Source organism: Cataglyphis hispanica, chromosome 11 (genome assembly GCF_021464435.1).
Source record: "Cataglyphis hispanica isolate Lineage 1 chromosome 11, ULB_Chis1_1.0, whole genome shotgun sequence".
NCBI classification, from domain to species: domain Eukaryota; kingdom Metazoa; phylum Arthropoda; class Insecta; order Hymenoptera; family Formicidae; genus Cataglyphis; species Cataglyphis hispanica.
Window position 1 is genome coordinate 4,524,328 of NC_065964.1, and position 26,165 is coordinate 4,550,492.

Consider the following 26,165-nt stretch of genomic DNA (forward strand, 5'->3'; position numbering starts at 1 on the left):
GTCGACGAGACGGAAAACGCGGCAAGTCTTCTCCTTGGTCAGTCAGCCTCCGCTCTTCATCGCGTAGTAGCTATCTTGTCAAGATCTTCTTCTTCTCGAAGAAACCTGCCTCCTTGTTCAGGAATGCAAGGTATTTGGAAATACCACATTTTAGGTATATAATTTCTCACTTTCCCATACGCGAAAATTTTTCTACTTTAGCGATGGTTATCCCGATTTCATTTCATTGCGTAATAGCTATCTTGTCAAGATCTTCTTCTTCTCGAAGAAACCTGCCTCCTTGTTCAGGAATGCAAGGTATTTGGAAATACCACATTTTAGGTATATAATTTCTCACTTTCCCATACGCGAAAATTTTTCTACTTTAGCGATGGTTATCCCGATTTCATTTCATTGCAAGAGAAATTTATTATATAAATATTCTAGAATGAATAGTTTTTAGATAATATAATGATTAGAAAGATATCGTGAAGGTTATCGGAGAAAATCTTTGTTTAGAAATTCTTCAGACAATTTTTAAATTTCTTTATAATTTTTACTTTAAGACTTTAAAATTCGATAAAAACATTATTATTTTTATCCAATCACCATTTATCTTGTTGCTGTTTTGCCACTATGTACTTTATATCATACTGTTTCCATCCGGAAATTACGGAGAAATTTAATTGATTACTACTCATATTATAAATATGCAAAAAACATTACTTTTATCGGAAAAGAAACTTTGCTAAAACTAAATTGCTGTATTATAAAATAATTTTATAATTTCTAGTCTTTTCACGGCTTGCTTCTCTATACATTTTTACTATAAAAATTATATAGTAAAAAAAATTATATAATTATATTCAATAAAAACACATCATTATCTCGCACGCGTTCATGCCACAAAAGATTGCAAAGGAATAGATTTGCAATAATTTACATAATTCTCAGCTTTTTCGCGGACTGCTTCCAAACGAATCTCCACCACGTTCAAAATTACGATATCCTCAAACGCGACCGTGCATCTTTCACCAGGATCAAGCGTGCACGCGATGCGCGCGATGCGCGATGCGCGATGCGCGTTTACGGCAATGCTCGGCCGTTTGTCATGTAAATAATATCTGCAGCGATAGACAGGAACCAGGAACGAAAAAGAATCCGAGCAGGGAAAAGAAGGAAGGGAGAAGATGTTCCAGAACGCCAAAATAAAAAGGCAGGAACGGGCGAAAATAGAGTACGCGAGCAACAAAGAGTCTCGCGGAGCGAGAAGAGAAAGGGGAGGTGGGAGCTCGAAGGGTGGCCATTGTGCCCTTTCTGTGTGTCTTTCCGTTTGCAATCTGGACACACGCACGCACGCATATACGTACGCACGCAACGAAATCGCGCTGCAAAAACCATTGGTTCATAAACGTAATCGGGCCAAGGGGTGAGTCGACTCACCCCTGCGATCGGATTGGCTAATTACGGGGGTAAATGGAGGGAGACACGCGGGAATGACGTCACAGGGCGTGCTCGCGGCGCTATTGGCCGACGCTATCGAAGGGTGGCAGCTATTCTCTCGTCTCTATTTTTGCGACACCCGGTGCCTCTTTCCATCGCTCGTTGAGGGGTGCTCGTGAAGGGATGCACGATGAGAAGAGGGTGGAAAAGTTTTGCAGGGAGGAAGGAGGAATGCGAACGAGACGGAAGGGCGGAACTGCCCGCCTAGGGCACGGTTAATCGATAGGGTCTCGTTTCGGAGAGAGGGATGGCTTTTCTATCGCGAGGAGGCTCAACCCTTATCCGGGTTACGGATGCTTTTATTTTTAGAAATAAAAGAAAAAATAATATATATATAAATATCCTATGTATAGATTTATCTAAAAAGATTTTAGATTTGATTGGCCTTCTTTAATCTGAAATTGTATTTGGCTTAAGATTTTTATTAATTATGAATTTTTTGAAATAATCTATAATTCGTGACAGAATTTGAGACAAAATTTTACTTGTAATTTTATATATCATATTACGCCAAAAATATTAAAGATGAATTATAAAATAAAATATATATCAAAATACACACATATATATGGAATATATTACAATCATTTTGATCTTATTTGAAAGATAATTTTATTTTCTACAATTTTTATTTCGGCACTTTTTCTTAAAATATGCATACTTTCCCTGATATTTATAAAAATGTATAAAATAATCATGATTTCAAAGGTTTTTGGATCTTTGGCTAACTTTTTAAGGAAGCATTTTTCGATCTATGTTTATAGAAAACTTTTTCAAAATTTAATTTCCTATAAAATCTCAAAGTCTGGCCGTTTGTACTCACCCTGTATAATAAAGTAAACATTAGATTATAAAATTGCGCAACATTAAATAGTTATTTGAGAAAAATAAATGACCTTTCATTTAGAGATGCTAATTCTTTTTCAAATCATTCTCGTTGCAGATTTAATACAATATCCTGTCAAATATAATCTCTATATTAAACTGTAGCAAAGAAAGAGCATATTCTAAAATCCCGGTCTAATATCCTTCGGCGAATATCGATCAGCTTGAGCTCGAAGACCCCGAGAGGGTCCGTCAATCTCTCGCTCTCGTCAAGATACGTGTGGAGGCTGGACTTATGTTAGCGAAAGTCGTCAAGGATAATTCAAGGAGGTCACGCACGCGCCAGATGGGCCGCGTGCACTCCTCGGTTCTCGTATACACGCGTGCACTTTTTCGAATATTTGCAGCTGGCAAGCGCGCGCGAGCGAGCACGTGGCTCCCGACTCCTGTCAAACTCCTTATTCGCCAGAACGTTGAAGACTTTGACCGTAAGGTTAAAAGAGAAGAGGAACGGCTAAAGAATATCTTTTCGCCGATGGGCTAATTCGTAGATTACGATTTGAGGCTAATTAAATTAATTAGTCGTATATATAGAATGTTCTAAAAAAACTTGATTCTAATGACAGATTTTTAGGATAATATAATAGAGAAAAAAAATATTTTAAAAATTATAAATGTATAATATATTTTTTTAGAGAAATTATCTGTCCGAATATCAATATAAGTAAAATGTTAGAAGTATTTTGTGCAAATGATAACGCTACGAAAATGCTAAAGATGAAGGGAGTCGATTCGCATCGGTGCAACTGGCTTTAACAAGTTCGTACCGTTATAACTAGAGCACCGTGGAAACGTTATACAGGGAACCGACGACGCGCGTGGTCGGCGAGTAACTCGACTGCTGGATATCGAATTGCGATATCAATATCGAATTATACGCCGTCTTGAATCGATACTAGTGTAGAGAAAGAAGAATAAGGAAAGCGATATAACCGGCTCGGACGGTCGCCAACTTCCCAAGATATCTGTTAAATAGACACGTTATAAGGTCTGATTAAATTAATTACTGATATTGAATTACGAGCTTCCTTAATACAGCGGCCATGTTATAACTCTCTGCCTCTTTTTTATAGCTAATAAATGACTTAATCCTTCTCTTGTAAAATGCTTCTCTTAACATAAGTATTAATATGTTGTAGAATTAAAACAAGATTTGTTTGAATTACACGTATACAATTAATTTCTTCATATCGAACAAGGAAAATCTGGATATTATTAAGCAAGAATTAATACAATCTCATATAATATTTACAAAATAAAAGTTCATCTTCCATTCTCTCTGTCACTCAATTATAGATTATCATCTAAAGTGAATTTATAATTAATAAAAATCTTTTTATATAAATTCATAAAATATTTACATCTGCTATTTTTTTTCCCGAAAAAATGTAGAAGTCAATTTGACATATCGCTTGACACATCGAGAGATTAAACCTCGTCAAAATTACAACAATTTCGGACGACAATCTTTTTCAGGAATTTTCGATCACAAAAACGAAACGTCCGCAAAATTAGAGTCCCTTTCTTCCTCGTTTGCCGGAAAATTCTCGTCTTGCCGCGTCTTCACGCCGATCTTGCGAAATCGGCCGTGCTGGGAACGCGAATTTCGCAGGACGGCAGGAAGCGCTGGCAAAAAGACGAGAGAGGAAAAAAAAGGCCCAGAAACTACACCGTGGCCGGTCTCGATTACACGGTTACTTTGGCTTCGTCAATGGAGAGAACGCTGGAAGACGAACGCGGTGTCTTTCTCTTCTCTCTCTCCTTCGATCCGCGACGGCGAGCGAAACCGCACAAAGGGAACATCGCTGATCGCGTCTCAACGGCTTCCTCACCACATCCCTCCTCACCCCCTCGGCTTCCCCTTTCTCTCTCTCTCTCTCTTTTTCTCTCTATCACCAGCTTCCCTTTTTTTACTCGTCCTCCTCCGTGTTCCTCCCGTCTCTTCCCTCCGCCACCCTGTTTTCTGCGCCATGTGAATTTATTCGGCCGTTACGTCCAGATCGATTCGAGATCATCTCACTAAAATTTCAATATTTTATATTCGCTTTATAAATATATAGCGCAAAGATATTTTTTAATAATTATCATGGCGCTTGATATATTCATACAAGTGAACACCTTGACAAATTTGAGATGCAAAGGACGCATTTGCGTACTCGAAAAGTCGCGAGGTCCCGGCGCGTCAAAATAAACATCTGCGCCCTCGATCTCTTTCGAGGAGCTCTCTAGGACCTTTCGAGGGTCTCCTCTACGTAGAGGTCTTCGAGGGTCAACTTGTACAAATACGATCAAGACGAAACGTCGGCACGAAACGGCTTTCTATTTCCGGCTACGACACACGTTCGAAAAGACGTACGGTTGATCGATCGATCCATTGATTCTCCGCCTGCTTATTCGTGAAAATGTATGTAATAAGATTTAGGAAAATGCTTGTCAACGCAAAGAGGTCAGCAATAAAAAAAACTCGAAGTTAAAAAATCGAGTTATAAAGACGACGGTAAAGACTTTTGTAAAGTCGACTGACAATTCAGAGATTCATAATCGAAACTGACAGTTGAAACGTGACAGTTGACACGTGCTACCATAAGGGCGATAAAGCGTGATTAGGGCGCGCGTGTTAATTTTCTAATTCGCATTTTAATCAACGTCAGCTTTGTCGCCCGTCATTGTCTTTGCTGTACTTTTGTGTCGCGCGAATGGTGTGGTCTCTTTTATATCTCGTAATCAGCCCTTATGCGTTCTTCAATTATGCCTACATTAAAACGTCCAAATGGCAGCGCCTTTCGCGTCACCCTCTTAGCAGAGAATAAAAATGAAAATCGACGTATGAAACGAGAGAAAATAGAATTGTATCTCTCTCTTGCATGTCTCTCATATATAATATATATATATATATATATAAACTCAAGTAATTCATGAAGAAATAAATGTTTACCTATTTGTATTGCTAATGTCAGACTTAATTAGTTTGAATTCAAATTTTTAAATACATTTAAATTATTATGAGAACATAAAGTGAAGTTTATTAATTCGCGTTCAAACTATAAGCTTAAAAAAATTTTTATGTTTACTTAAATTAAATTTATATTAAATGTAATTTTTTAGATTAATCTCTAAATTAAAAACTCACAGATTAAAATTTTTTAAGAATTTGATTAATCTAAATATAATTTTGTCACAACTGTATAAGATTAATTTTCTTCGCTTCTTTTAAAAAGAACTAAACTCAAACTGTTGTGTCGAACCCTTTATTTGACGATGTAAAACTCAAAGGAGGTACGCGTAACGGAAAGAATTCACGTGGGCGATTGTACACCGGGTGTGCTTTACGAGCTCAACCAGAATCGTATCGTTGCCTCGACCTTTCCCTTCGCTCCCCCCCACCTTTTCGTCCTATATACAAAACGTTAATATCCTGCGACGAGGAGTTAATGGACAGGCGAGCGTTACCTCGTACAGGCTGGATGATAGTCGACGGTAATATATAGTCCTTGTATAACGAGGTTACAAGCTACAACCCCCGCTGCAACCCCTTTCTCGCCTCTTAGAGAGCGCCAGCGCGAAACGTGACGAGGACAAATTGCGGACGCATCCCTTTCGCTTTGACTCCCTCGCCGTCGCCCTCCGCTTCTTTTTCCAAACGCGTGATGGATAGTCCTACCAGGTGATGCACTCTCTCGTCGTTAAGTGCCATCCCCGTGCATCTAGAAGAATATCTCAGTATATTATCTCCTTTTTTATTTTCTAAATTATATCTACATAATATAGAATAATATTTTAAAGATTGAAAAGATTTTTTCCGGCATTATATAATTAATAATCATCGATTATTTCAAGATTATCTAAATAAGCATTTATTATTTACGATGACTTTAAATAGCATTTACGACAGATTTATCGTTGAAACATTTTTCGGCGCCCCATTTCACTTTCTAAAATCGAAGGGTAAAGGTAAGTTTGGAAAAGCGATGAGCGAGTTTTTGTATGCGAGATGACTCGTGCCGACAGTTTAATCGTCTCGCATTCGTCTCGCTGTATAGCCGGGTTCATGAAAAAGATCGACGTCATCGTCTGTGCGTTCATACTTTTCACGATTCGCATTCATTCGAGATTAATAGTAAAATCGTAAAATCTCTTTTTCATTAACGAAAAAGGATATAAAAAGAAATTAATGCTTCGCAAATAATATTTCCTGAATATCTTCTGGATGTTTTATCGCAATTATTTATCGTAATTTTTTTCGATCAAAAAACGACTTGATGTAAGGACTTGTGTTCAGATTTAACGCATCGCCATACGATTCTAATAATAGTATTTTGTGTGATTATATTAATTAAATGAAACATTGATTTTTAATAAATAAATACAAATCCTCAAAAAAAATTTAATAATTGTAAAAATCATTTGACGCGTTTGTTTCGAAAAATATATCTTGTTCTAGTTCGAAAAATGTGAATTGAGATCACAAAAGCCATAGATGTTTTCTAAAATTCCAGAACGAATGCGAATCGTTAGTTTCATTCTTCTTTGGTGTATAAAAACTATTGTGCTCCGGGCAAAGTATGGTGAAACAAATGGACTCTTCTATAGTTTTTTTTTTTTTTTTAAATTCTTGGACTTGACTCCGGAATCCGTTAATTCTGGAGCACTTTTTCCCCACGTTTATGGACCGACACGGTGGTTCAATCAGCGGGTGGTCCTCAAAGCGGAGGGCCCGCAGAAGGGTTGTTCCATCGAAAGGAAAGATCTTGCCGCCTCTCTTTCTCTCGCTATTTCTCATTGAATCAACGACGTCTCGCAGCGTGACGTCAAAATAACCAAATGTCAACAGTGTGTCGGAGCGCGTCAACGGGGTGCTTGATCGAATTATAGAGGAGGGTGGTGGAGGGGAGAGAAGCGGGGAGGATGTTAACGCGGAAGGTGGATACAAGGTTGCCCCGTATAGCGAGGCCCCTCTTCTGTCAATTAAATCCTACGGTGTTCAAAAAAATATTATAACGCAGCTGCGCGTCTTTTGCTCCGAGAAAAAAAAAGCGAATTCGACGTAATACCACAGGTAAATGCAGGGGGAGGAAGGTGAGGGACGGGCGGAGAAAAGGGGGTGAAATCTGGAAGCGAGACCGCCCATCCGGACGCACCGGCAATTTTCGCTATCGTGGCAATTGCGAAAAGTGGACATCCAGTTCCATGATGGACATTGTCCACCATGGGAGACCAGGGTGCGAGTTTGCACCCTTTTGCCGGATCTTTTATTCGCTTCGGCGCCTAATCTACATTCACAAAGCTCGATTAGCCGGAAATATTCGTTTATGATCTTGCCCTCTCCCGAAATCTGAATGATATCTAAAACGTAACATAATTTTAAAAATAAATAACTATATATATCGTGTTCATAGAACAAGCAATATTAAAAAGCTACAAATTACAAGCTAATTAATATACATCAATATATTTATTAAGCATCGCGGACACATAATTTAATACGAAACACATTTTGCAACGCTATTTGCTCGGTATTAATTTCTGCTACATCAAAGACGACTCGCGTTGATTAAAGAACCGGACGTGCGTTAATCCGGGGTTGAGTGTCTCTCCCGACCTTTGTCGAGGACAACAGACGTTGTCGGCACTCGCGGCGTCAAAGCGCTTTTTTACTCTCGCGACGCGCAAGCCCGCCCAGGCTGGTCCAAACAATCCTCGTCGCCGTCAATAAAATTGTCGTTTTCGTCGATAATAAAAGTGGCGAGAGCGCGCGTATGGCGTCGCTGTTTATTTGGACGAAGCTCCCGGAGCTCTGCTCCGCTATTATAACCGACGCTGACGACGACCCGCCACGACGACGCGAGTTCCGGAACTCGCGAGAAAGACCGGGCCTTTTCCGCGACATCGGCCACGTGTCCCGGGAATTCGGGCGACCTAGAATCGGACGCGATTGCGAAGCTATTCTTCGAGAGTCTGGTCTCGAGACCCTTTCGAGAGGATTCTTCTATTTCCGACACGCGGCTGTAAATGCTACGAGAGTAAATGGGAATGAGACGGAGTGTATGAAACGTTACATTATTCTTACGCTGATATGAAATATCCTTGGTTTTGTTATCTCTGTTTCTTTATAATCATAGTTAATAAAGTTAATATATATACTTGCCTTCGTGAAATTATTCAAAGAAAGTTTTGATTATTAGAATGTTTATAATTCGAAAACTGTCATAATAATAAAGTTGAGATAAAAATAAAAATAAATATTATATCGATATTTTTATATTTCAAGTATAATAAAAATCCTAAAAAATAATTATTTTGGATTACTGATATTAAGAACTATAGATAAAAAAATTTTCTTGACAAATTCTCTGATCGTCGTTACATATAAATATGTATATATAAACAAATATAAATACAACATTTGTGCAGTATTATGTAAAAGGAGCGCGAGCTTCTTTCGACGACGAGACGCTCGTAAAATCGAAGCGGAGAACCGCGGCCGGTTTCGGCTCTAATGGAATATGATGTCAAAGCCGAGGCCTTACACACGTGCTGGAAATCCTCCGGCGCGTGTTGTAAATCTCGTTGAGTTATCGCCGTTTAAACGACTGTGAAATTAGCGTGCTTCACTCGCCCGCGGTCCGATGCGCCTCGTAACTGTCTTCTAGGTGCTAAATTTCGCGCGAGTCCGCTCATCCTCAGGCCCTCTTTGGATCCCCGAAATCCTCCTTGCGATGTTCGGAGCCCCGTTCCCTTGAGCCTTTTACATTGTAAGCGACTCGGGGATACCGCGTTGCTCTGAAGTCGTAAATTAAAGCTGGTCGGTAAAATACAACGCGTCTATGTAGAATTTAATTGCTTGCAAGTTTTAAATGATAAATTTTGAATGCAACATTATATTTCTGAAAAAAGAGAAAAACTTCTGTCTTTGTCTCTTTTATTTCAGCATAAAGGAGTCAGATTCAAAACGAAAGAAATTTAAGAGAAATAAAAGATAATTAAAAATCGCCTTGAAAATGTATATTCAAAATTTTCTAAACAATTGTTACGCCCTCTTTTTTCAAATATTTTATCTATGTATTTCTCCATCACCGCAACATTTTCAAATATATCTTACAAAGTTATTTCCTTACAAATACATCCTCTTTCATCGCGCGTAAATATATAGGTCGCACCAAAGTCCCACGCGGAGCGAAACGACGGCGATTTACACACGCGACAGTGCAGATCAAAGCTAGATAGATAGATAGATAGATAGATAGATAGAGAGAGAAAGAGAGAGAAAGAAAAAAAGAGAAAGGGCGAGTGGAGAAAAAGAGCGGCCAGTTGGCGTGACGGGAAGTCGCTTCGTCAATGGTCACACCGTATAGCGGTGTCGACAATGCGCCAAGGACGATGCGATGCAACCCCCTGTCGTCGTCGTCGACACTTTCGAAGGTGTAAATGGCATAGAACGCCGTTAAATGTGGACTGCTACCTGCCGGACGCACTTTCGATCTTCTTTTCTCCCCCCCTCCCCCTCCCCTCCCTCGCCCTCTTCATCTTCTCCCGTGGATTGAAACGTAACGTCGTAACGCATCCACCATTCAATTCGCGGCAAACAACCGCCGTTGCACCTACGCACCTTAACACCTTAGCTTTCCGACAATCGCGTCTTTTTCCCTCATTTTTTTTTTCTTTCACGTTCGTTCTCGCGTCAACGGGCCCCTTTTCTCCGCGAATTCCGCTCTCGATCACGGTATCGAGAGATCGATATGCACCCTGGAATTCATGATGCTCTCAGAGCGGAACGTTCTCCTCCTTTTTGACGTTACGAAAAAGAGAAGAAATCGTGAGAAACTCCCAAAGAACTTAAATTAAGTTTAATCTGCTCCATTCTAGCGACCTGCTTGTGATATAAAACTCTTGCGCGATAAAATATTGAATGAAAAATTAAATTTATAAATTAAGAAAAACTTTTACCATGATAATTATGAGTTTCACTCTTCACTGTCTTGCAAAATAAAATTACCATTCACTAAAAATATATAAATGTCTTTAATAGTTTGATTATCATGTTCATTTTTTTTTATCGCCGTTTGATAACTTCTACCTCAAAACGTAGAAACAAATTTATTTATAGTCTTCATTTCACGAAATAAAAACTTGTATTATTATAAGAATTTTTCAAAATCATAAATCGATATATATATATATATATATATATATATATATATATATATATCGATTTATGATTTTATTTAATTGAATATGATTTTTATTTATTTAATTTATTATATATATTATATATATATATATATATATATATATATATATATATAATATATAATAAATTTTTTCCAAATATAAAAAAATTAACTCATGTATGAAATTGTTTATGACGATACGTTCATGTTTAATTTGCGTAAGAGAAGGACGTAATTTTATTCTCTCTTCTATTCTTACGAAAGAAATACAATAAATTCCTCCGCTCCTTTTTTCCCGCTTATTTCGAGGCACTCGCGTAAAATCGCGATTTGGCGCGATCGAGCGCGAACGTTTTCGTGTCCGGGGCGCGTGACGGAAGCGCGGAACCGAATCGAAACCGGCTGAGGGGGCCTACGTCAAAATCGAGAGGGCCCGCAGGTAGCTAACGAGCCGCCCCCCCCCTCCCTTCCCGCTTTCTCTCTCTCTTTACTCTGACCGCTCGGATTTCCAGAAATGCGCAAGCGAGATACCCGTTGTAGAGATCCCCGGCAAACGGAGGAGCTGACAGTCGCACAATGCGTCCACCCGGTATCCTCTTATGCGCGCGAATTACACGGATCAGAGGCGGCGAATGCCTATCGATCACTGGCTGCCCCGCCGCCACGTATTAATATCGATACATCCTCATCACGCTACCCTACTCGGTATGCTCGAGTGCCTGTACGAGAGACGTGGACGAATACGTCACGCCGCGTAATTGATATCTTCATTCTCCGTCGAGAAGAGGATCTACGAATGCTTTAAGTCGCGGAAAACGACGCTATCGTTTTCTAAGATTCCGACAGTGACGAATTTATTTCCGGTTCTTCTTTCGGAAGCTTCACATAATTTCCTCGTCGTCAAATGTCATCATATGTCACGAGGCGTAAATATTATTCCCTTGGAAAGAAAGGTGCTTTCTCTTGCGAATTTTGCTTCATAAATCAAATTTACGTAAATTGAAAATTATCTGTCGAAAATACCTTTACTCTAATTTCATATAAAAATATGAAAAACTTTTTCATTATGATAAATTAAAAATTTAGCTGTCAAATTTCTCTCCGAGATATAATTTAAGGCATTGCAATTAACGTATTTTATTTTTGTAAAATTATATTCACAATTATTTCTATAAATAAAATTCAATCAGATACAATTGCATCATAAAAAGATAATCTTGAAATACATCAGATTGTTCAATTTCAAATCAGAGAGCGTAACAAAGTTCGATTATATAATTTTTCAATATAACGGGTTAGAAATCCAGCTCCCCGAGCTTCTCTTTGTAATACCGGCTCAATCGAAACTCCCGCAAGGTACGGGCTCAATACATTGTATTACAAAGTTAATCGACAATTACGCGCACAGAGATGCGTGGGTACCTTCGTGCCGAGAGCGTCCCGTGAGATGAACGAAACGAACGCCGGCCGGGGCGGATCCTGTCGGCAAACAGGGATAGCGTTAAAAATTCCCTGAAAGGGATCCCGGTATTCGAATTGAATGGCTCGTAACGTCGGAGTGGAGGAGAGAGAGAAAAAAAAAAGGAGAATGGCATCGAATCTCGGGAGCCGGGGAGCGCGTAGCGTCGTCATGCGCCGAGAGCGGAATCAGCGGATTAAGGCGAGATGAATGCGCGCCTTGGCCAGGACCAAGAGACGCGCGCCCCCACGTCCCGCTTCTCCGCCTCGAAGGCTCAAACATGCACGTTTGAATGGCGAGCGATCGAGAGAAAGCTAATCCGCTCCTCATGGAGCGCGTTTAAAAACAGTTTTTTTTTTTTTGCGCGTCTCGTATGTGTGCATGAGATATTACGAGATCTCGATCGACAAGAAGGGGCACTCGAGGGGGACGTTTTTATGAAATCGAGACTGACGGATAATACTTTCGCGATATGTGTTGATAATTTCGATCGAAAAAGATTTTTATAAAGCGAAATCTCCTTATAGCCATTGTGTGTGCGCGTGATATACGAGATAAAAAAATTTTAATAAATAATTAACAATATTAATCACATACGTATAATTAAATTTTATACGATGTAATTATTTGTATTAATTTTATCGTAACCGAGAAATGGATATCGTTGGAAAATTAAATGCATATTACAGGAGAGACGATGAAATGTATCCTTGGGAAATGGCAGGGATACAATTCACCCTTTCGCACAAGTTGCCCGATAAATGTCAAAACGTCAGTGGCCGAAAATGGGGCACTTAAGCGGATTCCCGAAGGATATACCTCGTCCGGCTTATTTACCCGTTCCGCACAATAATGCGAAGGCGCGAAAACGCCGAGTAAATGGCCAGATTATGCGTATATCTGGGAAAGGCAAACACGACCGATGATCCGAAGCGACTAATAATAATCTGAAAACATCTTTTTTTCGAGAGCGATTTCTAAGCAAAACATCTCCTCAAAAGAAATGTTTGTCAACTTAACTTCTCTTTCCCGTATTAAAGTAATTTGTATTACATTTTATTCATAGATATTATTATATTGTCCTGTTTTTATCTTTTCTATTTTCCTACTGTTATATTTTCTCTAGTGCTTTCATCTTTTCTCTTTCAAGGTCTGTCTTTCAAAGTCTCTTGACAGTGTCCTTTGTGTCTCGATAGTATTATGAGTAAGTCCTGCGTAAGAGCGAGAAGACTCGTGTTTTACGGCGCGAGAAATTGGCAAGAACTCTTACGCTCGTTGCCTTTGTTACGCCTCGTTTTTCCTTTTCTTTTTCTTTTTTCCCCCCTGCCGGAAGAACTTTCAGGGACGAGTCCTTGAGGATGAAAGGAGAGACGTAGGTATCCATTGCATCTCGAAAACGATAACATCGCCGATTGTCGCGGAGATGAAACGGCTGTTTTTGCGCGAAAGCTCTTAGTTCGGTATCTTTTGAAGAGCGCATCCCGATCTACTTCTGACATCGATACACGAGATCGGCAGCGTTCTTGAAATGCATTTAATTTTATTTCATTTATAAGATTTTTCATTGCTCTATCTCTGTTTAAATTTATCAAAAATCAAGTTAATTTTAAGAATTTTACGTTATCGCTGGCATAAAATTTAATTAATATTCTTTAGTCATTACATTATTTCGTTCTTATCAAGGACAGAAAAATTGAAATTGTTCGAGATTTCTCCTGCCTTTTTGCATTTAAAGAAAATATGTAGAAATTAACCGCATATTCCGGCAACATCTGGCCGTTTGCGCGTAACTCGCGTGCAAAAATTACGGAGCGACAGGTTCGCAGGGTGATTTCTTTTTTTTTTTTTTTTCCTCGACGATTGTGCCGGGCGATAAGTGGTAATTGATTTTACGCTGCTTGATTTACGACCCCAGCGACACTAAACTCTGCTTTTGGGGTAAAAAGCGAACGAATCTAACCCCATCGCCCTTTTTGCTCTCTTTCTCTCCCTTCGATCGACATGTGTTACCCGTTCGTCGCGTCATCCCGATGGGGTAATACGCGAATTTCCATCTTTATCGGGAAAAAAAACTGGGACGGGTTCTTTTTTACGAAGTCGTCGACACGACACGTCACGAATCGCGTCGTTTCTAATGTTCATCTCGATTTATAGACAAATGTCTTGATAAGAATGAAAAATATAATGAAAAAATAATAAGAATTAATAAGAAAAAATTATTTTCTATAAATTTTCTATTATTTGTACAGTTTATGTTAGAATTTGTCTATTTGCGTCCAGTTTTTAATCATAAAAAAAAGAAACTTTCTGCCATTTTTTAATATCAATGTAAATATATTCATTAATTTTTATCATTTTAATCTCTAAGAAGAGAAAAAAAAAACTTTATATGTTTCTATCCTTTCATAGGAAAAAATATAAAATTAATCTTTCATAGAAAAAAAAATTAGAACAATAAAATAAAAATTGCGTATCTATTTTTACCCGTCTTTCTCTCTATTGTAACATATCAACACCGAGGAAGGGCTAACGCGCGCTAAACGAAAGGAGAGAAAGCCCGCTGACATTAAGTCACAATCCGTTCATCGGGGCACCGGAGTACGGCACGGGGGGCGCGAGTCGGCAAAGGGCGTCAGAGCGAGTCAACGTCGAATAAATCAAAATAAAAGGGGGGAGGCACACACAACGTAAAGAGAGCCCCTGAGCGACGGCCCGGAAAAAGAGTGCCGGGGGGGGGGGCCCCAGGGTACACACGTCTCGAAAGAGTTACCTGCCGGAAGACTTCGTCTATTAACGACTCCTTCATCCCGGTGCGCTACAGGAGAAATCTTTCTATGGTGCAGACGCATCGACCGGTGAAATTTTTATTAATGTGCGCGAGCATAGGTATAGTCCTCCCTTTTTCTCTTCTCAGCCTTTTCTTTACAGCTATTAGGTTTTTTATTGAGATTCTTAACTGGAGATAATAAAAATGCGTTATATTAATTTATCCGAAGAGCTTTCGCGGGAGATATTGAAGATCGAGTTAAGAAAAACCATCTTTGCATCGACTAGAAATATCTTACGGTATAATTTTATTACTAAATATTGTATATGTATATCAAAACTATAAATTTTACTTTAATTATATGTATAATAATCTTTTTTTTTGTCTTCCATCTCCTAAAAATTTAAACTACTTATTTTCATCTTTAACGTGAAACGACAAATTACTATTAATATAGAGTAGCATAATAAAATTTTATATTTCAAAAACAATTATACATTAATATTTTTTCTAAAAAGACGATATTAAGACAATATTGTTTCCTAAAAGATAATATAATTAATTTCAAAAATTGACTTTAATATTATGTTCAATTAACTGAAACTAAAAAATTTTTTAATATAATATTAGTCTGTAATTAAATTTTGACAAGATGATGAGGTTGCGATAAAAGCCGGCATCTACATTAATTCTCACAATTTCGTACAAAAATTCTTTCGATCGTGTTCGAGCTCGAGTTTAAAGTAGGCGTCTTCCCGAACGTCGCATAGGGAGGGAGACCCCGCCGAAATTCCGCGGGACAACGCTTTTATCGCAACGAGGAATCTAATTACGTCGGGAGGACGCAGGCGCCGCGACGTACCTCGGCGGCCATTGCAACGTCGTCATGGATACCAGGATGGAGATGAGGAGGAGACGTTAGCGATCGATACAACGCCCGTCGTCGTTATCGTCGTCGTCGTCGTCACAAAATTATTTTCAGCCTCGGCAAATTATGTTTAGCATAATTAATCCAGTTTTATACGTGTATAAGAAATGCAAATTATTTTTACGTTCGATAATTTTTTTTTTTTTCCTTTGCCAAGAGGAGGGCATCCCAGGGATAAGCGTCGATGATCTCGAGAAAACGCGATGAGGCCCCGGGAACCGACAAAAGGGCATCCATAGAGATTCCGCCTTTCCCCGTTTTATAATCCGCGAGCGGAAAGGGTTCACGGCCCGGTTGCATTGTGCGACATAATTTACTGTCTGCAAACAGTTCGGGGCGCCGATGTAAAACATGCGCAAACACGCGTCCCCGGGATTTAATGCCGGGCGCCGCGCCGTGCTCACTCGGATTCTCTCGGTGTCGTTTTTCGATTGAAACGTTCCCGGACGCGAGGCATTATATCGGGATTTGTTCGGGGTGGCTCCGCGCACACACGGCTCGAGGAAAGCGACTCGAGTTCAATTGAGTCGTATATACCCGGGGCCCTGCCGAAGGTGGCGATGCGATCCGTCCCGAAATTCTCTCATCGTCACGTTCACCTTGTTACGAGTGTCGATATCACATTTTCTTCTCTAACAACAGGCAGCAAATAAAAGAGAGATTATACCCGAGAGAAGTGTGAATATACGTCTGGTTAGGTAGTTTTTAAAATCATATTTTTGAAATAATAAAGCGGAATTAAAAATAATCGACATTAAATTAATTCTCATCGGCGCTTTTATACTCTTGCATATTTAATTTTACATAAAATTGAATTTTAGAAATAAAAATGCATTCATGTAAAATCAACTCTTTATTTTCCAATTTTTTAATTTTCACTTTAAATAAAATTTCAATCAAAATTAGGTCTTTTATTTTTACATTCTATTTCAAACTCAGATCGCGTTGACTGCAGACATGATTTCATTTATATCATTAAGTGCACGCGGAGATTCTTTCGGACAAATTTCGCTAACGCGAAGCTACGATTTACCCTCGTCCTCAATCAGAGAGACTTCAGACTCTCTCGTCCCGTATCCAGGGGGATATGAATATTTGCAGGCACGTGTCCCTCCCGTCATGGCAGTGCCAGGGGGTGGTCAGGGGTGGGCCGACCTTTGAGCTACTCCGTATTTGGTGCTCTAAGCTCCCGGTAATTGCCAGCATCACAGGGGATCACGATCACAAATACCGATCGTGCGCAGAATCGGCGCGACTACGTTTAATTACACGTCACGTACGCGCGAACGTCTCTATTATAGTATAAATATATACGGATCGTGTGTGATCTCCCTCTCTTTCGGCACCGGATGTTCTTTCAGCTCCAGATACCCTGGAGATCGGATCGAGAAACGCAGTGATTATAACGAATTTCGACACATGCATAGTCACGAAGTCACTAAATACTAAGAGTATTAAATAATTTCTGCGTGAGATAAATAAAAAATCCAATTTATCAAAATTATTATGTTATCGACACTTTCGCCTACTCGATTTTACGAATTTTTAATAAATAAATTCCAAGAGTATTAATGACATCAATCGCACCGATTACAGTAAGAAGTATCGTTAGCACGAAATATATTTCGCTCACGTTATTAATCTTTGTTTTTATATAATCGTCTCGCTTGCCTCCTAATACGGGGGTGGCAAAACACGAGCGGATGGCACATAATTATGGCGTATCGAACGTCTCTCTCCGCCAGATGCGGCGGGTTTCAAACGATCGCGTCGCACAAAAACGCGAGCGATAGCCTCGGTAGCGATTGAATCGATTCGGCCGTCAATCAAAGTCGAAAGTCGAAAAGCCAACGCGGGTTCTCCCGATGACAGGCGGATGGACGGACGGACAGGCAAACAGTTCAGGTAAATCGACGTATCGCGTTACGAGGGTCACCCCGGATCGATCGGACGAAAAGTCGGCAAGGTACGCATAAATAGAATTTCCTTTTCTCTCGCCATGTGATCCGAATTTGCGTTCGCTACACAAGACAGGATTATTTCAAGATCACACTGCTTCCAAAAAAAAAAAAACTTGAAAGACAGAGAAAAGACGTTGCAAATAAAGTATCATCTATTCTGAGAGAAGCTCGATCACATGATTTAAAAATAAGAAAATATTTTCTATAATTCTCTTTATAATTTTGTTTTCCAATTTCGTACATATTTAAATTTTTAATAATTATTAGATTCTCGATCGCGGGCAAGATTAAACAATTAAATATTTATATACATATATTAATATATTTTTCATCATTTGCTTTAAACTTTACTAATTTTTTGGCAGTTTTAGAAATTAAGGAGACTGATTTCTGATCGCGCTATACTTTCTTGAGGATGCTAATTTTTTTGTAAATCTATTTTCGCGTCAGTTATACCGTGTTTAAGGCGCGTCACGTCGCCGCGTTACTTGAGCAACGGCATTCGCAGAGGCGCGTTTCGTAAAACGCACGGGGACGAACGTCGATTGTCTCTGCGGTTTTTCGCCGGCCGCAAAATAAGGCACCGGCCGCGGTATTCCGACCACATCCCGCCGATTTTATTCCGCCTGCATTGCACGCGGAGGCCGTAAAACGTGATCGCCGCCGTAACGTAAGCGACGTTTTGCGAAGCGAAGATCGCTCGAGTCCCTCTCTCATCACGGGAGAAAATTATTCTTCTTGTCTTTTATCCTCCAGCTTCTCTCTCGCACGCGCATATATATAGGAGAGAAGCCTCGAAATATAGCGGTAAATTGAAAATATAAAATTTAGTCTACAGAAGAATTTAAGAAATGAACATCACGCGAACAAATCGCAGAACTGATCCAAGATTGTAAGCTGAAAAGCGAAAGTGATGGACGTTGAGAAGACAAACGAGAGGAGCCGGTGCGATTTTGCATATCGCTCGGTCACGACCCTTTTTATTCTAGCGACGCGCGACGAAAGGAACATCTGCATCAGAAAGAGAACGCCGCGCAAAGTGGATTACGGTAATGGATCACACTCGCGATTGATCGGATTAGATTACGGCGGCGATCTATCGCGATGATACTGTAATCGTTGAACGGGCTCAGTCGGTGCGAAACGACATACGTTACGCGATACGATTCCCGGCCATTGATTTTCTGATTCCGCAATTATCTCGATAGATACGCGATTTGAATTCTTTATAGGCTGACAGCAAGCTCGATAAGGAACTATATCTCTCGGTTGTAATATTATTAAAATAATTCTGGAGTATTTTTCTTAAACATCAATAATTGAATCTATATAAGTTAAAAATTGAGCCTTACTTTTTTTGTTCTTAAGATATTACAAATTTTAATTTGAGTGATAAATTTAAAGTCGATTTTCTGTTTGAATAGAAATTTACAAAAATCTCTGCAATTTTTTAAATATTCAGTTTATAAATAATTTGACGAGTTAAATGTTTAATTAATATGTTAACAAAATAAAATGTTTCTTAAATTTACATGATAAATTAAGTAGCCCTTTGAAATTTGACTTAAAAAAAAAATCTTTCACACACAAATATTTATAAAAAAAATGTATGAAACAAGGTATTTATGTTTTAATTCTCGCGAATAATTTGGCTTCGTTTTATGATTTTCGAGAAATGGTAGAGGATGTACCAAAAGGTGCGTGTGCCAAAAGGTGCGCCCCGCACCTTGCGAAGGGCGACGCAGCGCTACACGAGTCTCTAATTGGCGCTAATTTTCGCGGACCTGCACTCTCTCTCTTTTCATCTATATAACGCAAACAGAAACACGGGATACGCTCCATCACTCGGACAATATTGACCCTATAGCGGGTGAAATGACAGGAACGAATGCGGGGATCACAATGGCGCGCGCCGCCCCCGCCTGTACACGAACTGTCAAAGCGTCCCATTCATCCCATGCGCTCGTGGAAGTATTGACAGCCGGTCATTAGGCGAATACGAGAACGAACGCAACGCGTGCACATTTAATATGCGCGAGTGTACTTCAGCGATCGATCCTATGTAATCGCGACTTCCGGCATAAATCTCGGTAGATCTCAACGAAAATTATTTGCGAGTGATATGATTTTACTTTTTTTCTTTTTAAGATATTTCAAAATTTAAATTGAATTCTTTAATGAATTTAAAGTCGGTTTTCTCTCTTAATACAGATTTAATTTCAAAGAAAACCATTCCACAATTTTTTAAATATTGATTTATAAATAATTTAACGAGTTAAGTATTTGATAAAATAAATTTAAATAATAAATGAAATAGCTATTTGAATTGAATTTAATTTAGAAAAATCCTTTCACACACGTATATTTATATTTATAAAAAAAAATAAAAATATATGGAACAAGATATTTATGTTTTAATATTTATGTTATAATATTGCAAAATGTAGAAAATATATTTCTTCGATACCATCGTTCCCGACGATTTTTTTTTCCCGTCGCAGAGATCGCGACTCGAGGATCTCGCGAAGGATCGACCTAACGGGGCACTCGGCCCTTTAATCCCGGGGTCAGAGCAGGAAATTAAAAATTGAATAGCCAGAAACGCGTCCCTCCAATGCACCGTCTCGTACCTCGATATTGCGTACAGCGCGATATTCTCGGCGTGCATACACGCACGCACGCATGTGCCATTGTCCCGTGACGTTGATTTGACGTAATTGGCACCAGGAAGGAGCCGAGCGGGGCAGCAATGATTGGGATAAGCCGGAATAAGCCGGGATAAGCCGTGTGTGGATTTTCTAGGAGGGGCGCGAGAATTTCGATGTATTTTTTTTTTCCTACGCGTCACCGTTACTTTACAGGATAAATTCGTTCTTCCCCCTTATTCCTCCTTGTCCTGATCTCCGACGAATCACTTAATTCTCGATACACACGGTGCGCCAAACAGTAAATTAATGTGCAATTTAGAAAATTGTGCAGGTCGATTTTAAACGTAGAAAATTTTAACGATAGATTTAGGAAAGTCGATTCATAAACAAATTTTCTATTTTCAATCCTATTATCCTATCAAAAGATTTATTTTAATTCCCCAATGTACGCGATAATCATAGAAAAATTACATGATATAAAAAATCATTTAAATGTCACAAAAACGTCATTCGGAAATATCTTTTCATACAAAGCTGCAATTCCTCGTCAAATTATTAAAATTGCGAAAGAAATACAAATTAGATTCGTCTCTTTCACATATTAAAGATATGATATATTTATGATAACAAAAAAAAAATAAAAATAAAAATAGAAAGAAAATATTAAAAATATATATTTATACTAGCACATAGAAATTAAAAATTGTAATTTCTCTTGATAAGATCAATACCCTTGATATTTTCCAATGCAATTTTTTTCAACGTAAATTCCTTTCTTTTTCGAGCACGTTGATACAAAGCAATCCAATAAACCTTTATTTTCACGGTTTCTTCCCTATTTGCATTTCATCGTTCAAAGGGATGTTGGATAAACCTGCCCAAACTCCAAAGAATGCCCATTCGTCACGCATTCTGAAATGCAGACTCCGCTTTGTGCGTCACATACATACGCAATATACACGCACATGTACGTATGTTAAGGACAACGAGTGGTTTTCGCTGTAATGCGAACGTCAAACACTCAAACACACATCCCAAGCTCAGGCTTGTGAGAGCGAACACCTGAGTATGCGAGAGCGAGAGCTCGTCTAAGCTTCATCGGGGTCGCGCTTCAGAATGCCGTTGTTTAATCACAAACGCGTTTATCTCTCGCCCTTCTTATCACCTACGCATCTCATCTCGCGTATTATGTATCGAAAATGATTTAACTCTCTTAAAAACAGTCTGCTCTGTGTAATCAAAAAATCATCTACTTCTTTAATAAATTTATATTTCAAAGCAAAATTATTAAAATTCATATTTTTGCACATTTTTACTCTAATGTCATAGAATATATGTCATAGAAAAATAATTAAAGAAATTAAACTACATAATTATATAATTAAATTAAATTAACTGAAGATCTTAACTTAAAATCAATAACGCTTGCAACTTCAACTTTATTAGAAAAATCGTTGTCACTTACCACGTAATCGCGATGCTCCAGACGATATATCATGACCAATTAGCAAGGACGCGACGTACGTTGTCCTTTTATGTCGTCAGAGGGGCGCACGTGATTTCACGGATCTTCGTCGTGGCGAAGGGCGTACGTATAGATCGCGCATCTGCGGCACACAAGGGAAGAGCGTAAAATTTAAATAAATGTCCGCCGGTGGGCCACGCCGGATACGGCAAATTAAGTGACATGCTAATCACGTCTGGCGATACATGCGCGAATGAATAATCGGTTATTCTCTTTCCTTCTTCTTCCCCCACCGAGAGAGAAACCTGTTTACGCGCCCTACACCTTGCACGATTGTAAACAATACTGATTTCACACGCGGAAATAAAAATAATATTCTATTCAATTATGTATATATAAATTTAATTGTTATAAAAACCACTATATATGTACATATATTATTTGTAATTTATTTAAATTTAAAAATAATCATTCCAGAAAGAGAGAAAGAGAAAGAGAATACAGAACTTTTAAAAGAGATTAAACATTTAAAAATGTTTAATTATTTATTAATAATAATATTGTTAAAATCATTATTTATTTAAGAATATGAAAATAATAATTTATATATATATAATCTCATATTTGAATAATATTATTAAAAATAATAATAATACTAAAGATTTATCTTATACTTATTTTATTAGTTTTCTGCTCGAACAAAAATTTATCGATGCAAATTAAAAAAAAAAACATTTTTCATATTTTTATATATATAATTTCAATCTTATATAATCTTCACAATCATCGAAAAATCCATCTGAATCGATCATGTCAAAAGAGCAAACGCAATTACGTGTCACGCACTCGGCGCGCAATCGCATGGAAAGCTCTCGGCGAATTCAAAGTGACCGAATTCTTTCCTCGCGATGACACGCCCGTAAATCTGTCACCTGGTCGTGTTCGACAACGAAAAGGGTTGAGCAGTCGATCGGAAGAAATTGTCATTACTGCGAGCGCTCGCCCCTCGATCGAGTTCATCGAGAGGAAGAATCGCCCGGTTTCCACGCGAGGCGTGACCGATCTTGATTTTCGGGAACGAACGTTTTATTCCGCGAACCGAATCACGTACTCTCTCGAATTCGCATCGTTCTAAATTGTATATATAGTTTTTCGTCCATCGAGATAATTTTGTAAATTTAATTTTATTTTTTATTTAATTTTTTTTTATAATAGTTTCACAAAAATTTGACATTAATTATTTTTAATCAAATTTTACTTTTACCAAGAGACTATATTCAAAAGAATGATTATAATAAATTATCTTATTTAAAAGACTAAGAGATTTATTAAGAAACTGAGAGATTAAAAATCACTATATATATATATATGGAGTTTAATAATTATATATTTAATTTATATTTCTATATTTTTATTTATTTTACACATTTGTTGGTAATAAAGGCGATCTTCTCTTTAAATCTGTATCTAGATAACGTAATAATGAATCATAACGAACGTCGCGTTTCGTTCCCATTAAAGTGGGACTGGTTTTTACTAGAAGAAAAAAGGATGCACGTCGTGTCGTTCTACCTATAACTGTCCCTGGGAAACGTCAAATCACTTTCCATGATGAGACGATAGAAATATTCGTAATAAAGCGGATATATACAATACAGATAATTTCTGCAGACATTGAATTACAGAGATTATCTGCCTCGAATAATAATTCTCTCGTGCGGATTAATAACCTTCTTAATCATAATGATGTAATAATTATAATTGTAACTTCCATGATAAACGACGCGTAAAAATATCTCGTATTACAAACTGAGTCTTTCAATGATTCTTTCACAATGACATTTCACTGTTCGCAGTGCTATATTTATATTTAAACCACTGCTTATCAGTGATATAATATAATATTTAGATTCTATTTAAAAAAGTACAGATCACATTTATTTTTACTTACGCATTTGCTCGTCGCGCGTTTTCAATAAAACAATCTTCGGAAACACAAGTCTCTAATTGTTGTTATTTCACAATTTAAATTAGAAAACTCATCGTTCGATAAAACAAAACTTTATGTAAGATGACTAAAAGACTCGTGTAATATGTTCACTCGTAGACGCGTCTACGGACAATGTTTACATTCCTACAGTCCTACACTTGTTATTTATTGTTAGGCCTTGATATTCTTACACATACCTCAGCCGAAACAAGGAGAGAGACAGAGAAAGAGAAAGAGAGAGAGAGAGAAAGAAAGCATTGGCCTACAGGTGTGTGTACGAATATGATAGACCGGTATTATTGACCTTTTATGTGGAATATAATTAATCCAATTTTCTTTCTCTTGATAGAGATAATCTAATCTAAATCACTTTTTCTCATTTTATTCACCTGCTTTGCGCTTTCATGCTTTTTTAACATGACGTAATTTTCGCGTGTATGCAAATTTGCACTTATCCCGCCCCCGTTAAATGCAAAACGAAATACCGTGAGGGATATGCGGCCGCGAAAAATCATAAATCACGATAAAGGGGCGCGCACGTGCACCCTCTCGTATGGACATGAGAGAAACCGTCTACGAAAACTATTAACACTCCGTAACGGCGAAGAGACAAGGAATTAAAAGGATCAGATATGCAATCCAAATGTATTTTACAATGTGTTAGCGAGAACTCAAAAGCTTCAATTTCATACTTTAAAAAATACCAATATTAGAATGAGAAAATGACATTTATGTAAACGGCATGTGAATAAATGAGTTCAAAAATTAATTAAATCAATGATAATAAATTAATTATAAATAAAATAAATAAAATTTTATTTTATTATATATATATATACAAAATCTACGAGAGATATTTAATAAAACTATAATAATTGATTTCAATATGTGTGTGTGTGTGTGTGTTGTTGTGTGTTGTGTGTGTGTGTGTGTGTGGTGTATAATATATATACTTATTTAAAATATTTATTTAAAATGCACACATTACAATTATAGTATGAAAATTAATTAACACAATTCGTTTAAACATCCTGTAAGCTCATAATTTATTGCACTAGCATAATGCAATTCAATTAACGCGATGAACCTTATGTCGGTTTCTAACGAAGAACGCGATGGTCCTAGAAGCACCTGCGAGTCTGACGGAATAATTCATGGAAATATAAAGTCGACAATTAGGTAATAAATAGTCGGAAACACCCAATCGGTCCCCCTCTCTGTTCTCCGCGCCTACTCCTCCTTCGCGTTTCGTTACGTCGTGCACGTCGTTGAAATCGACAGGGGAGTGAATTAATAAAACGACCCCCGGCTGCGTATGTGTGTGCGATGCTTGTAAATGTGTGTACACGTCAGGCAGCGACCCGCCGCACAGATGTGCCCCTCTGCGAAGGGCGCGTTTCTTTTATTTTATTGCCGGGGGTTAATGGAATAGTTTGCATGCCCTAAACAATCGCGCAGGAATATTACATTCCTCCTTCGATCCTCGACCATGGACCACCGTCGGTTGCGAAAAAGGATCTCCGAGATATCTCGATCAAATCCCCGTGATTTTTCAAACCTCGGAGATAATTATTAATCACATTCCGCGCATTTCCGAATAAATTCCAATCAAAATCTTAATATAATTTTGTATACGTAGACTACAAAATATATATAATTTTCTAATTTATATGTATATGTATTTTATTATAAAAATATATTAACAAAAATTAACGTAATCAACTCATTAAATGTAATACAGTGTTGGTACAATTACACATGACAACTTTTTTTCCGCGACCCGAATCCGCGTTGGGGTACAGAAACGACACAATGCATCGGGTGGAAAAAAGGTCTCGTCACCTACCGGCACGCCGCGTGAGATCGCAGATTTGAAAAATTTCGACTGCCATTAATCGTTCCTTCGTAGCGACGCGGCTTTGTTCCTGCGATGACACGCGTAAATCTGTCGCTAAACGACTTTTTCCATTCGCGAGCGAGTGTTCACTCATGCGAGTTCGATCTCGTTTTAAATCAAAATGTTGCGAACATCAATGTCCAAGTAAAAATTTCAAAATGTAACAATATGATGCAATATTTTTTCCTCAAAAATTTCATATTTATCTTTTATTAAAATAATAGAAAAAATTAAAAAAAAAAAATCACCGAGATTTCTCTCTATTAAAATAAAAAAATGGACTAAATTAATTAATTTAATTTATATCAATTTTCTCGCAAATTTTCGGTTTCTCGCTGTTACACTTGAACCCTTCGAGTGTGCGCGCGGTCTCTTTGAAAAGTCCTTATTAGAACGATACATCGTATCGAGTCCTCGCGGTAGGACCCCGGTACGGTAGGGTCCGCGTAAGTGCCCGCGCGTCAAATCGCACCAGCGGCGCGTCGAAGACGATGCATTGAGCAGAGGCGGTCGTC

General features: G+C 38.2%; 1 long non-coding RNA gene across 2 annotated transcripts in view; it reads right to left on the reverse strand.

Moving 5' to 3' along the window:
* LOC126853137 (uncharacterized) overlaps positions 1-23,858 on the reverse strand; it is a 34,925-nt gene extending 11,067 nt beyond the window's left edge. Inside the window, exons 1-4 of one of the 2 annotated variants that reach the window (XR_007687915.1) lie at positions 23,715-23,858; positions 21,764-21,905; positions 5,818-6,071; positions 3,890-4,386 (exon numbers count right to left, since the gene is read on the reverse strand). This is a non-coding gene — a long non-coding RNA (uncharacterized LOC126853137). Of the gene's footprint in view, positions 1-3,889; positions 4,387-5,817; positions 6,072-21,763; positions 21,906-23,714 lie in introns of those variants that run through there. The other variant, XR_007687916.1, reaches the window with a different exon arrangement.
* Between the last annotated feature and the right edge of the window lie 2,307 nt (positions 23,859-26,165).